The following is a 14,001-nucleotide window of genomic DNA, read 5'->3' as shown; positions in this document are numbered from 1 at the left end:
GCTACCATCGAGACACTCTTTTCCCTAGCAGCTCAGAATGGTTGGAAAGTCCATCAAATGGATGTAAAAACTGCTTTCTTGAATGGAGATCTAAAAGAGAATGTTTTTATGTCCCATCTTGAAGGATTTGCTATGAAAGGACATGAACATAAAGTATGCAAACTAGTGAAGCCCTTGTATGGCCTCAAACAAGCACCGTGAGCCTGGTATGAAAAACTAATTGAGCATCTTCTGAAACTCAATTTCAAACATTATGATCTTGATGATGCAACTTTATTTGTCAAGAAAGTTGGCAAAACAATTGTATATCTTTTGGTATATTTAGATGATCTTTTAATTACAGGGAACAATGAAAGGTACATTGCATCCATAAAGAAGGAATTGGGAAAAAGCTTTGAAATGACTGATTTGGGCTATGTTCATTACTATCTTGGTATTGAAGTAACCCAACATCCGAAGTCCATATTTCTTTCTCAAAAGAAATACATTGGAGAGCTGTTGAACAGGTTTGGCATGACAGAATTCAATCCTCTTACTACTCCAATGGAATAAAACTTAAAGCTCACATCTATTGAAGGAAAAGAATTTGAGGATGCAACAAAGTACAGACAGCTTGTAGGAAGTCTCAACTACCTAACTACTACTAGACCAGACATTTCATTTGTTGTTGGAATCCTCTCCAGGTTTATGCAAAAGCCTTGTGAGGGACATTGGTCTACTGCAAAAAGAGTTCTAAGATACTTGAAGGGAACTCAATACTTTGGAATCAAGTATACACAGGTGGACGACTTCAGCTTGATTGGATACTCTGATTCAGACTTCGATGGAGACAAAGAAACTGGGGTATCTACTTCAGGATATGCTATGAGTCTTGGATCAGTATCTATCTCCTAGAGATCACACAAACAATCAGTTCTAGCAGATTCCAAAACAGAAGCAGAATACGTGGCAGCAGTTGAAGCAACAAAAGGAATTGTGTGGCTCAGGAAAATTCTTGAAGATTTGCAGGTAAAACAAGTAGAATCAACTCCTATCATGATTTACAATACCTCTGCAATAAATTTGGCCAAGAACCCAAAGTTCCATGATCGAAAGAAGAACGTCAATACTAAATATCATCTGATTCGACATCATGTTGAGGCCAAAACAACCCATCTCCGTCATTGTTCCACTAATGAGCAAATTGCAGACATCTTCACCAAAGCGCTTGGAAGAGAAAAACTTGAACGATTCAGAATGATGCTTGGACTCACCAACATCCCTTCAGATTAAGGGGGGGAATGTTGACACCTAATCATCATGATTGGGTGAACGTAATGTAAATAAATAAATAAGTAATGTGAACAGCCATCGGGAGATGAACTGAACAGTCATCGGGAGATGAACTGAAAAGTCTCTCCCTCATGTATATAATAAGGCCACCCTGAAGGAATAGACATACGAATCAGTTTTCCTTTGAGGAGTTATTGCCTGGTCTGACAAAAACTTCCAAACCTCTTCAGGAACAGGAAATAAGTGATCATATCGACAAATACCGAGAAGCTTTAAACAAGTTTCAACATTATTGCCTCTAAAATGAAAATTATCTTTAAAAAGCACCGATCGACTAAAGGTACGAATGTATGGTCAAATAAAGAACAACCATTTTTTATTCATAGATGGATAAATTTAAGGATTCATTATGGGCTCAATGTGCAAAAAAAATCCCGCAAAACACCAAAATTAGGGGGTGGCATTAAACATAAATGAAAACTTTAGTAAAAAAATAAAAAATCATTTTCATTCTAATAAATGACGACACCAAATTGGAACTAATCCTTTTCATCACCATCAAAAGTAGGTCCTATTCATATATTTTAATACAAATTTCAAGAATCACCTGAAATGTTACAAAGATGAAACAACTAAGTTGACGCCCATTATTTACGACTCAACAAATATGTAGAAATATTTTATGAATGCAGAAAAAATAAATAAATAAATAACAGATTCCAAGCACTGGTTCACTTCTCAAGAAAAATGCAAACCAGTGGATGTACGACTTAATAAAAAATCCCAAATTATGTGCAACGCTCTATTCCAGCGGAGCAGGAAGAGGCGAAGAGGTCTCAATGCTGAAAACCCTCCTAAGGAACTACAGATCACCATAAAGGGGTTACAATTGAATCCAATGTTTGAATAAATCATTTTTTAACATAATGGTCACACCAAAAATATATTGCGTGAGCTTAAAACATAATAAAAACAATGATGCAAGATTGTCAAATGAATACTAAGAGTTTCTTGGCCTGCTCCAGTGATCACCCATGGTCAAAGTGAAGAAAATCGTAAATTCCATCCCATAGACCCTAATGGGCTTCTTAGTCTACTTTCTCTTCATGGGATGCAGAGATGGGTGAGTTTGAAATCTCACCGGTGACTCGTAAACAGTCTCTGCACAACTCAACTGTGGCATTCTTTGGAATCACTCATATGAAGCCCATTCTAGGCATATTCAACCCATATTTAATCTTGCACATCCAATTATATATATATATATATATATATATATAAGAAAATATATATACATCTCTACGAAATATATATAACTATTTGCGAAATATATAATGTAAGCGAAGATATTTATATTTCTAACATACAGTTTGTTTGAATATTCCAAATAGATACGAAGAAATAAACTTTCTTAGAAAGATGGAATGGCAAGAGTACATCGTGATGGCGCATTATTTTACTTATTTTTGAATTGATTGCCTTGCATTTTCAAAAGTATAGATACAAACATTTTCAAACATACAGATTTCAGGCTCTATTTTTGAAAGACATGAAAGAAATATGTAAATGTTACACATATCATAAAGAAGAATAAACACGCTTCAAATGAGATTATTGCATAATTTTCCCATATTGATCCAAATGGATCCTCGAACACTCTCTAAGTTTTCATGAACTCTCTAAAAATCATGCCAAATATTAAAAGTCTTATAAAGATCAAGCTATCGGAGGAATCCTCAGACAGTTGCAGTGGCGATCAGTGTGGATTAACGAGGGCCATCGATCTAGCGTGCAGAGTGGCGGACCATGGTAATGCGCACTGACCCCAACCAGCAAATGCAGGGATAATTTTAATCAATGGAGGTAGTTTCCGATATCCGATTAGCGACAAGTCACTAATCACATATCACAAGGCAAACCTCTCAGTGAAGAGAAGCCCCGAGCACCCGGACCTGAAATAATTATAAAATGCAAAAAATATTGTTTCGGTTCCGTCAGAGCGGGATTCCACAAAACCGACAGAATATCGGAGGGGCTTCAAGCAGTAAGTGGTTTCGACTGAGTTCCGCCCAATGCCACACAGCAATTGCCACGCGTCCCGGGGAAGAGAGAGCGAACCGCTCACATCAGACATGTAAACATCATGTTACTTAGCTGCCCGATATGAATGATGACCGTCGAATCTGGTGCCCCCAGATCAACGGCGTAGATGCATTCCGATGGATGACTGGATTTGACAAGATTATGAAGCTAGGTCACATAAGATTTGAAGTCCGATATGGATGATTCATTGGTAGAAGGTCATGTTTCCTGAACATTCTTGGAGTTAACGGAAAAAACGGTCATTTCAAATATGTCCAAGAGAACTGACACTCATCCGTTATGAAATAGGTTGCCAGCTCCCTGTGAGGCATTATATAGTGACTGATTGCGAAGGACAGAGGGATTCAAATGGATAGAGGCAGGCCAACCGGAAAGCCAAGAAGCAGAAACTAACAGTCAGGAAGCAGATTGGCTTAAAAGCCACGAACTGATAGAGAGAGAAAAAAGCGAAGAGAGTAGTAGGCAGTAAGGCGAAAGCAGAGAGAAGAAGCCGATCTGACCTACAGAAGCAAAGGCAGCATCGAGCTAGAGTTAAGACAGAGACAAGGAGAGTTAGAGAGTCTGTGTACTCCCAAGAAGGCTTGATAGGTTCAAGCGCAATCCTCTGTAATGCCTGTCATGTATGAGTCTCAGATTGGGCTCATGCTACTGTGACCAATAGAGGTCAAGAGTTCAGTGAGGAGAGTCTGTGTACTTTAGAGACTTGGGGAATGCAAGTACAGTCTTACTGATTTGTATTTGTTGAGTGAGACTCAAATTGAGCTCATTGTTGTAGAAACTCTTCTTTGAAAACATAATAGAGAGGCCACCACTGATCATTGGACTGAGAAATGTAGCCCAGGAGTATTGGTTGAACTCCTTATTAAACTTGTTGTGTTTATATGTTTGCATGTTATGTTTTCTTTAACTGCTTCATTGCCTGTGTATTTCACAATCTTATTGATCCGTTGCATTAAATAACATAGGGACATCCATGCACATGAGTCTGTAATACCTTATTAATTGTCTTGGATCAATTTTAGATTAAGTGGTATTAGAGCTCTAGGTTGTTAAGGTTAGACAAGCTTGTGCTAGATTCTTTTTTTGTTGAATGCTAACTAGAACAAAGCTTAAATTAGGAGAAGGAGAGTTGGTTGAAGCTAACCCAGAAATTGGAAGAGTCTATCCTAGGAGGAAAATGGCAGAAGAAAGTCCCTTGGAATCAGACTCCCAGTTCATGGACAGTTTTGTGACCATGAGAGCCATGGTAGAAGAAATGTATAGAGAATTTAAGAGAGGTAGAGGTGAAGAGTCATCAACCTCCAGACAAGATAAAGGAGTAGAAGAACCTCTTCTAGTTGCCCACCTAGAAGGCAAAGGAAAAGAAGAGAAGCCCTCTCCACCATATCCCCCATCATCACCTTCATCATCATCTTCTTCAGATAAAGAAAACCCTGAAAAGAAAAAGAAGAAACATTCTTTGATTAAATTAGATGTGAAGTCTGATTTGCTAGTTTATGACAGAGAATTGAATGCAGAAAAGCTAGATAACTGGATTAGACAGATTGATGTATATTGCAGAGTGTAGAACATCGATTCAGAAAGGAGAAAGATTCAGCTGGCTAGCCTATGCCTTGGAGGCACCACCCTGGTATGGTGGGAAGGCAGGACACAAGCTGATTTGAAGAATCATGGTAAAATTCTTTCTACTTGGAATGAATTTGTTTCTGCCATTAAAAAATAATTCTATCCACTAGCTTATATGAAGCAAGCTATGATTATTTGGCAAACCCTTTGCCAATCAAAAGGGCAAAGTGTACAAAGCTACACCCAAGAATTTAGAAAAAGAGCTTTGATTGTAGGCATTTCTTTAGACTCACCTGAAACTCTGCTGAAGTATATAGGTGGTATACATAGCTATTTAAAGCATACCATTATCATGTTTAATCCTACTAGCATAGATGAGGTATCTGTTCAGGCTACACATCTAGAGGCTAGAGGTAAGAATGTGAACCCAGAAGTTGGGGGATCATCAAAACCCATTGCAAGCAAGAACAAGGAAAAGAGAAAGAAGAAATGGAAAGAGAGGAAGACAAATGTTGTAAAAAAGACCAAACCTTCATGCACTCACTGCAAGAAGGATGGGCATGATGATGAACATTGCTTGATTCTGCATCTGGAGCTGAGGCCCAAGAAGTACGATGGAAAAAAGAAGAAGACTGTTGCCGCTATTCAGGAGGATTTGGGGTCAGACTCATGGGATGAAACAACAATCACAACCCCAAGTATAAAAGGTAAAAATTATGAAGCATCTACTAGTAATTCTACACAATCTACTAATAATGAAGAAAATGAGAGGAAAAGACATGAGCTTTTTCATATTAGAGTTATTTCCAAGCATCAAAAGATTGATACTTTGTTTGATAGTGGCTCACAAGTAAACTTAATTTCTGAAGAAATTGTAAAGAAACTGGGATTACTAACCACACCTCACAAGAAGCCATATCCATTGGGTTGGTTATGTGATAAAGCAAAGCTACAAGTGACTAGACAATGTAAACTTAGGTTTTCTTTTGGGTCAGCATTTGTAGATGAGGTTGAGTTAGATATTGTTCCCTTGGATATATGTGAAATTGCTTTAGGAAGTCCTTACTTGTATGATACAAAAACCATTTTCTATAGAGCTGAAAACAAGTATCAACTCATTAAAGATGGAATCGAATATATTGTAAGAGCTCATAAACTCAAGAATAATTATACTCTCATAAACTCACAACAGATGAAAAGAATTGTAAATTCATGCAAACACTTTTTACTGATGGTTGTAAAGGAAAAAAAACCTGATAAAACCAATGTATTTGACGACTGTGATGCTAAACAGCAAGCTAATTTAGAAAAATTTGTTTCGGAATATGATATGTTGTTTCAAGAACCTAAAGGTCTGCCACCCAAAAAGGAAACAGTACATGATATTAATTTGTAGCAAGATGCTCCATTGCCTAACATCGGAATGTATAGGTTGTCTGCTTTAGAGAATGTAGAAATCAAGAAGCAAGTACAGGAGCTTCTCGAGAAAGGGTTCATAAGACCTAGCATATCACCATGTGGGCCTCTAATTGTCTTGGTGAGAAATAAAGATGGCTCATGGAGAATGTGCATTGATTACCAAGCACTGAATAAGATAACGATCAAAAATAGTTATCCCCTTCCTCGCATAGATGATCTATTAGACTAGTTGAAAGAAGTTATTTACTTTTCCAATTTGGACTTGCATAGTGGCTACCATCAGGTCAGAGTTGCAGAGAAAGATGCATGGAAGACTGCTTTGAAAACAGACAAGGGATTGTATGAGTGGTTAGTTATGCCTTTTGGCTTAACTAATGCTCCTGCTACTTTCATGAGAGTAATGAATGATGTACTCAAGCCTTTTATTGATGATTTTTTCATTATATATCTAGATGACATTATTGTATTTAGTAAAAAATGGGAAGAACATTTGAAGCATGTAAAGAAGACTCTAGATGTTTTGAAAAGAAAAAATATTTATGTTAAGCTATCAAAATATGAATTTGGCAAAACATCTTTGAATTATTTGGGTCATATTGTAGGGGGTGGTGAATTGAAGATAGATACCTCTAAGGTTGCAGTCATTGTAAACTGGCCTAAAACCAAATCTGCTGCAGAAGTTAGAAGCTTCCTAGGAGCAACATAGTATTGGAGAAAGTTTATTGCTAACTTTTCCTTGATTGCAACTCCCTTACATGCTTTAATAGGATTGAACAAGGTGTTTTAGTGGGGAGGCAAGCAGCAGAAAGCCTTCAACACCTTAAAAGGAAAGATTAGTACAGCACTAGTACTAGCACTGCCTGATCTTCAAAGACCCTTTGAGATTGAAACAAATGCCAGTGATTATGCCATGGAAGCAGTGTTGATGCAGCACAGTAAACCCATATGTTATCATTTTAAGACATTTAATTTTGTAGTAGTTAATTATCCCACATATGATAAAGAATTGTATGCATTAGTACAGAGTGTGAAAAGTGGAAACATTATTTAATGGGCAAAGAGACAATTATACATACTGATAATCAACCACTTCGATATTTACACTCACAAACTAAGTTGCAACAATCAAGAAACTATAGGTGGATGGGTTTTCTACAACAATTTCATCTTGTCATCAGATATAAAAAGGGCATACACAATAAAGTTGCAGATATGTTGTCCAGACCAATCATAAATGCATCTACTATACTTAAGCATAATTTAGTATTGCATGAAAGCTACATTGAACAATATGCTCAAGATATAGATTTCAAAGATGTATATGCAACTTTAATTCATGGAAAACAAGTAGAAGAATTGGATTATCATGTTAAGGACCAACTCTTGTATCATTTTGGAAAGTTATGCATTCCTCAAACTGAAAGAGTAAAGATAATTCGAGAAGCACACACTTCTCTAATATCAGGTCACTTTGGTGTAAGTAAAACAGTTGCACAGCTGCAAAGATTTTGTTATTGGCCAAAAATGAATGAGACAGTTTCTAGATATATAAGAGGGTGTACCATGTGTGCTAAAAGCAAGCCCAGCAATAGAAAACTAGGCTTTTACACTCCACTACCAGTTCCTTCTCATCCTTGGGAAAGTATTTCCACAGACTTTGTTGGGGGATTTCCTAAATCTAGAAAAGATAATGACTATTTATATGTTATTGTGGATAGGTTCAACAAAATGTGTATTTTAATACCTTGTAACAAACATATTATAGCTGAACAAACAACAAAGTTTTTCTTTCAGCATGTATGGGTTCATTTTGGATTACCCACTTCCATTGTATTTGATTGAGATTCCCGATTTGTTGGCAAGTTTTGGTCAAGTCTATGGGAATTGATGGACAACAGACTAAAGAAGATCACAACCTTTCATCCATAAACAGATGGCCAAACAGAGGTGGTCAACAAGACAGTGATCCAGTTGATCAGAGGCTATTGCAGCAAGCATCCCAAGCTTTGGGATGAACATTTGTGTTATGTGCAACATGCTTACAACCATGCTAAACATTATTCTACACAGAGATCTCCTTTTGAGACTTGTTTTGGTTTCATACCATGGTCTCCCTTGGATTTTGTCTTTGGTAAAGACATCACGGTTGATGGAAAAAGTGATGTGGACAAGGCAACCAAGTTCATTGAACAAATCCAAGAGATTCACCACGCAGTACAGGAACAGCTAGAAAAGAGCCAAGCCAAGTACAAGGCAAGGCATGATAAGCATCGGATTGAGAATAGTTTCCAAGTTGGTGATCAAGTCTGGTTGTATATCAACAAAGACAGAATGCAAAGTGAAGGTAAGAATTTGAAGCCAATAAGGTATGGACCTTTCAAGATACTTGAGAAAATCAGTGAGAATGCTTTTCCCCTTGATTTGCCATCTTACATGCACATCTATTTAGTAGTTAATGCAGAAAGCTTGAGATTGTTTGGGCCTTCATTGATTGAAGATCTTGAAGAGTAGAGTCAATTGCCTTCCATTGATGATCAGTTGCCTAAATATCTCAATTAATTGCAGGAAGATATAGTTTTGGACAAGAAGGTGAGAACCATGCGTAGAGGGGATGTTGAGTACCTTAGGATTAGACTCAAAGGTTCAAAACCAAGCAGTGCAAGATGGATAGAAATTGGGCAATTGAGGAATATATATCCTCAATTGATTGATGCTTAAAAGTCAAATTTTGGTGGTCAAAAAGATTTTTCAGTGGGAAGTAGTGATCCAAATGGATCCTAGAACACTCTCTAAGTTTTCATGAACTCTCTAAAAATCATGCCAAAGATTAAAGGTGTGATAAAGATCAAGCTATCAGAGGGAATCCTGAGACAGTTGCAATGGTGATCAGCGTGGATCAACGAGGGTCATCGATCTAGCGCATAGAGCGGGGGACCATGGTAATGCGCGTTGACCCCAACCAGCAAATGCAGGGATAATTTTAAGCAACAGAGGTAGTTTCGGATATGCGATTAGCAACAAGTCGCTAATCGCATATCATAGGGCAAACCTCTCAGTGAAGAGAAGCCCTGAGCACCTGGACCCAAAATAATTATAAAATGAGGAAAATATTGTTTCGGTTTTGTCGGAGCGGGATTCCACAAAACTAGTAGAATATCAGAGGGGCTTTGAGTAGTAAGCGTTTTCGACTGAGTTCCGCCCGATGCCACACAGCGATCACCACCCGTTCTGAGGAAGAAAGAGAGTACCAGTCACATCGAATGGTTAAACATCATGTTACTTAGCCGCCCGATATGAATAATGACCATTAGATCTGGGCCCCCCAGATCAACGGAGGAGACACATTCCAATGGATGACCGGATTTAACGAGATTATGAAGCGAGGTCACATAGGAATTGAAGTCCGATATGGACGACGTGTTGGCAGAAGGTCGTGTTTCGCAGGCATTCTTGGAGTTAACGGAAAAAAAGGTCATTTCAAATATGTCCAAGAGAACTGACACTTATCCGTTATTAAATAGGTGGCCACCTCCCTGTGAGGCATTATATAGTGACTGATTGCACAGGACAGAGGGATTCAAATGGATAGAGGCAAGGGAACTAGAAATTCGGGAATCAGAAACGAACAGTTAGGAAGCATATTGGCTTAAAAGCCATAAACTGACAGAGAGAGAAAAAAGCAAAGAGAGCAGTAGGCAGTAAGTCGAAAGTAGAGAGAAGAAGCTGAGCTAAACTATAGAAGCAAAGGCAGCATTGAGCCAAAGTTAAGACAAAGACAGAGAGAGTCAAAGAGTTTGTGTACTCCAGAGAAGGCTTGAGAGGTTCAAGCACACTCCTTTGTAATTCTTGTCATGTACCAGTCTAAGATTGGACTCATACTACTGTGAGCAATAGAGGTCAAGAGTTCAGTGAGGAGAGTCTATGTACTCCAGAGACTTGGGGAATCCAAGTACAGTATTACTAATTTGTATATGTTGAGTGAGACTCAAATTGAACTCACTGTTGTAAAAGCTCTGCTTTGAAAACATAATAGAGAGGCCACCACTGAAGGCTAGACCGGAGACGTAGCGCAGGAGTATTGGGTGAACTCCTTATTAAAATTGTTGTGTTTATATGTTTTCTTATTATGTTTTCTTTAACTACTTCATTGCCTATGTATTTCACTATCTTATTGATCCGTTGCATAAAATAACATAGGCACATCCATGCACATGAGTCTGTAATACCTTATTAATTGTCTTGGATCAATTTTAGATCACATATATAAAATAAATAGTAGGAATTTGACAAGTAGCAATATCCTCTCTAAGTTTGAGAAAATTGCTAAAAATACAATTTCTATTACTTCCACACAATGTTTGAAACTAATAAGCCAAGAGAATTGTTACGAACAGGATCCCCCAAGGATAGTTTTGGGGCTAAAAGCCCATGTTTGGGTCAAATTTTGTAATAAAATTGTAAAGTCTCCAAATTTTGTGGTCATGGAGTACGAAGGTGTCATGATTCATAAAGGGTTGTCTGCCCTTATTTTTGTAAAGTAAAGTCAGCTGTAAAAAATTTACCCATGGTCCACAGACCATGGGATTGTATAAAAAGAGCTAAGTAAGTAAGCTCTAAGTAGCGATAGATGTTAGATATTCATAGCTTTTAAGTAAGAAGTCTAAGTTTCAGGTCGTAGCATAGGTAGAGGCTTTTCAGCTGAGTGCACAGAGGCCTAGTGTGGAAGTCTACAACTGAGTGCGCGGAACCTTGCAGCTGTGTGCACAGGGCGGATAGAGTCTGTAATCATCTAAATATACTAATAAAGAGAAGCTTTCTACGAATTATGTGTATTTGTTTCCTGTTAATGCATCTTGACATGTTATGTATGAAATTCATTTATAATGCTTATGTGATGTGTGAATGTATGTAATTATGTTGGTTAAGTGAATGCAAGTAAGAACATCTGTTTATGCAGTGCTAACTGTGATTGTTTAATAAGATAAGTAAGATCCTTAAGATAACTAGGGAATCTGTGCAATACGTTGCCTTAACAGTGTGAAAGTATATGAACTGAAGGTTAGGGCTGCTTAAAGGTCAATTGTACCCTTTTGCAGAGGTATCAAAGGGAGGAATAAGGGGTTAGGCAGACAAAGCCCCGTAACTTAACGACCTACATGAAAGAAGGAATAGAAGGAATAAACCGACATCACAACCATCTTAGGGTGCGAAAACTTGGTTCCAGCATCCCCTACACTACTTCGAGTGAGAGTTCGAACCATGCTTTGTGAGCTTATGCCGAAAGGGCCAGTAGTGTAGGGATTTGTTTGGCTAACTAACGCTAAACCTGGGTCAGGCCCCCTCAAGCTAACAAATGGTTCTGTTGCCGGGACCAGAATCTGCATAAGATATGTGTGATGTTGTATAACTAGAATCTGACTAAGAAAGATATCGAAGACTGGCTAGATAGGAAGATCCACGAATTCGTGGGGCAGTAGAACAGAAGTCTGCGACTAACAAAGGAACAGTGGCTGGACAGGTACCTATATATAGAGATCCACGGTATATTTTTCTGTTCCTTTCTGGTTGAGCTATACGAATGGATCGTGAAGCTATCAGATAGCCAAGGAAGGTGGAAACTTAACAGTCCTATTGTTTGGACACTGGAGCTAGTAAAGAAATTGGAAGCATCTGAGAATAAGATCACCCGCGTTATCGATGATTAGCTCGATCATGTCATAGGGGGATTTGTAACTGAATTCATGGTCGACACCTCAATCAACGACAGCAAGGTAGAGCAACGCTTCTTCAAAGGTCCGCGAGGTAAGTACTTGAAAGCTTTGAATACCTGGATTAAAATGTTATTGTGCGAAAAACAGTTTATGCAGCTACCATGATGTTTGGGGCTACGCGAAGTGGAAAAACTTACAGGAACGAAGGGAGAAAGGGTCCTGAATATAGTCCATTAATTTCACCTCCACGAGGTGATGAAGAAGGAGTAGCGCAGGCTTCTCCATGAAGTGCTATTCATTTAATAAGACAAGGATTCCCATGACTGCCACCTCGACCCACACCCCCTCCAACTTCACCATCATCACCAGCAATTTCACCTGTACCCCCTCCGCCTCCACCGCAGTTCAATATGGAACACTCAATGAAGCTTCCTTTGTTCAAAAGCTTGGGAAATGAGGGTTCAGACTAGTTCTAGTTCATTTTGAAAGCTGTGTGGGAAGCTCAAGGCATTACATATGATCACATGAAGAAGGCAACACTGGTTAGTGCTCTGCAGGATCATGCGCTAACCTGGTACATCAAGTACTCTAATGATAACCTGAATGCTAGAGTGGTAGACATCTAGACAACACTAAATAAAGAATTCAGTAAGCCTAAATCTGAGGCACAGTCAATTGTGGGGTTCAAGGAATTCGTGATGTAACCAGGCGAGACACCTTTGGAATTAGATCAAAGTTTGAAGTGTAAAATCTACAAAGCTAACATGAGCTTAACAAACAAAAAGCATCGTGAATGGTTTGTGGCTTTGCTCCTCCCACACCTTAGGGCTTCACTGTCACAACAGAAGATAATGACTCAGGCAAAGGACTTGGAAATTGCAATGAGACTGCATGAAACACTGATGCAAGATCCAAATTTGGGGGTTCAACAGGTTCATGCACAGTTTAAAATTCTTTTCCTTGAGATGTAAATTTTGAAGCAGGACAAAATAGTTTGACCAGAGGTGCGTGAAGAGGTAATGTGCCTGAAATGCAAGGGTCAGGGGCATGACAAAGACCGTTGCCCAGTCTTTGCAAACTATATTCCCGGAGGAGGACCATTGCCTTTGAGGCTGGAAGCTCAAGCAGGACCAAGCACAGGGCCTGCATTGTGGTGCGCTATATGTCAGGTAGCAGGAAAACATTCCACGAATAACTAGCATTTGCTTCAAAAATTTGTACAGACACCGCAACAACTGTTCTACAACTTATATGAATTGATGATGTTGTTATCGCTCCAATATTTCTCTAGATTTGTTAAGAAAGAAATGATTAGAGGTAACCACAAACCAACTTTGGAGATTAGGATCTAGCCTTCCTAATTCTCAGAGAGGGCTCTCTCTTTATGACTTAAGTTTGTTTTAGTTATTTGATTTTAGGATAGTTATGATTGTACTGGGGCTTTGATTTGGATTTGGTGGTGGGATCACTTAATTAGATGGATAGAGGGATGTATTTTACCATTGGGTTATGGGGTTTAATGTCAAGAAAACAGAACTGGATCAAGTTCTAAAAATAGTGTCTAGAGGGAAAGGTAGCTAGGTTTCTTCAGATCTCAAAGCTGGATGGTGAAGTGGTTTTCAATCGGATCCAAGGAGAAATTAAGGGTTCCTTAGATCGGATTTTGAATGAAGTGAAAGAGGTCAATCGGGATAGGAGAGCAATTAAGGATTCTCAGATCCGGATATCAAAAGAAAACATAAAAATGATTAATTGTTCAAGACAGAGTGTACTTAAACAAATTCAGAAATAATTTCCAGTTAATTCGTTCACTTTAGATAACATTTAAGTTTGTGAGATACATAAGAAAATAACAAATTTGATAAAGAAAATACTTCACTGTAATAGCTCAACACATGAATCCTGTAATGGAATCTCTTTATTACTCAGT

Source organism: Pinus tabuliformis, chromosome 9 (genome assembly GCF_031772625.1).
Source record: "Pinus tabuliformis cultivar Carrire ecotype Pingquan chromosome 9, CPIR1, whole genome shotgun sequence".
Lineage (NCBI taxonomy): Eukaryota > Viridiplantae > Streptophyta > Pinopsida > Pinales > Pinaceae > Pinus > Pinus tabuliformis.
The sequence above is the reverse complement of the archived record's forward strand: the minus strand, read 5'-3'. Positions refer to the sequence as shown.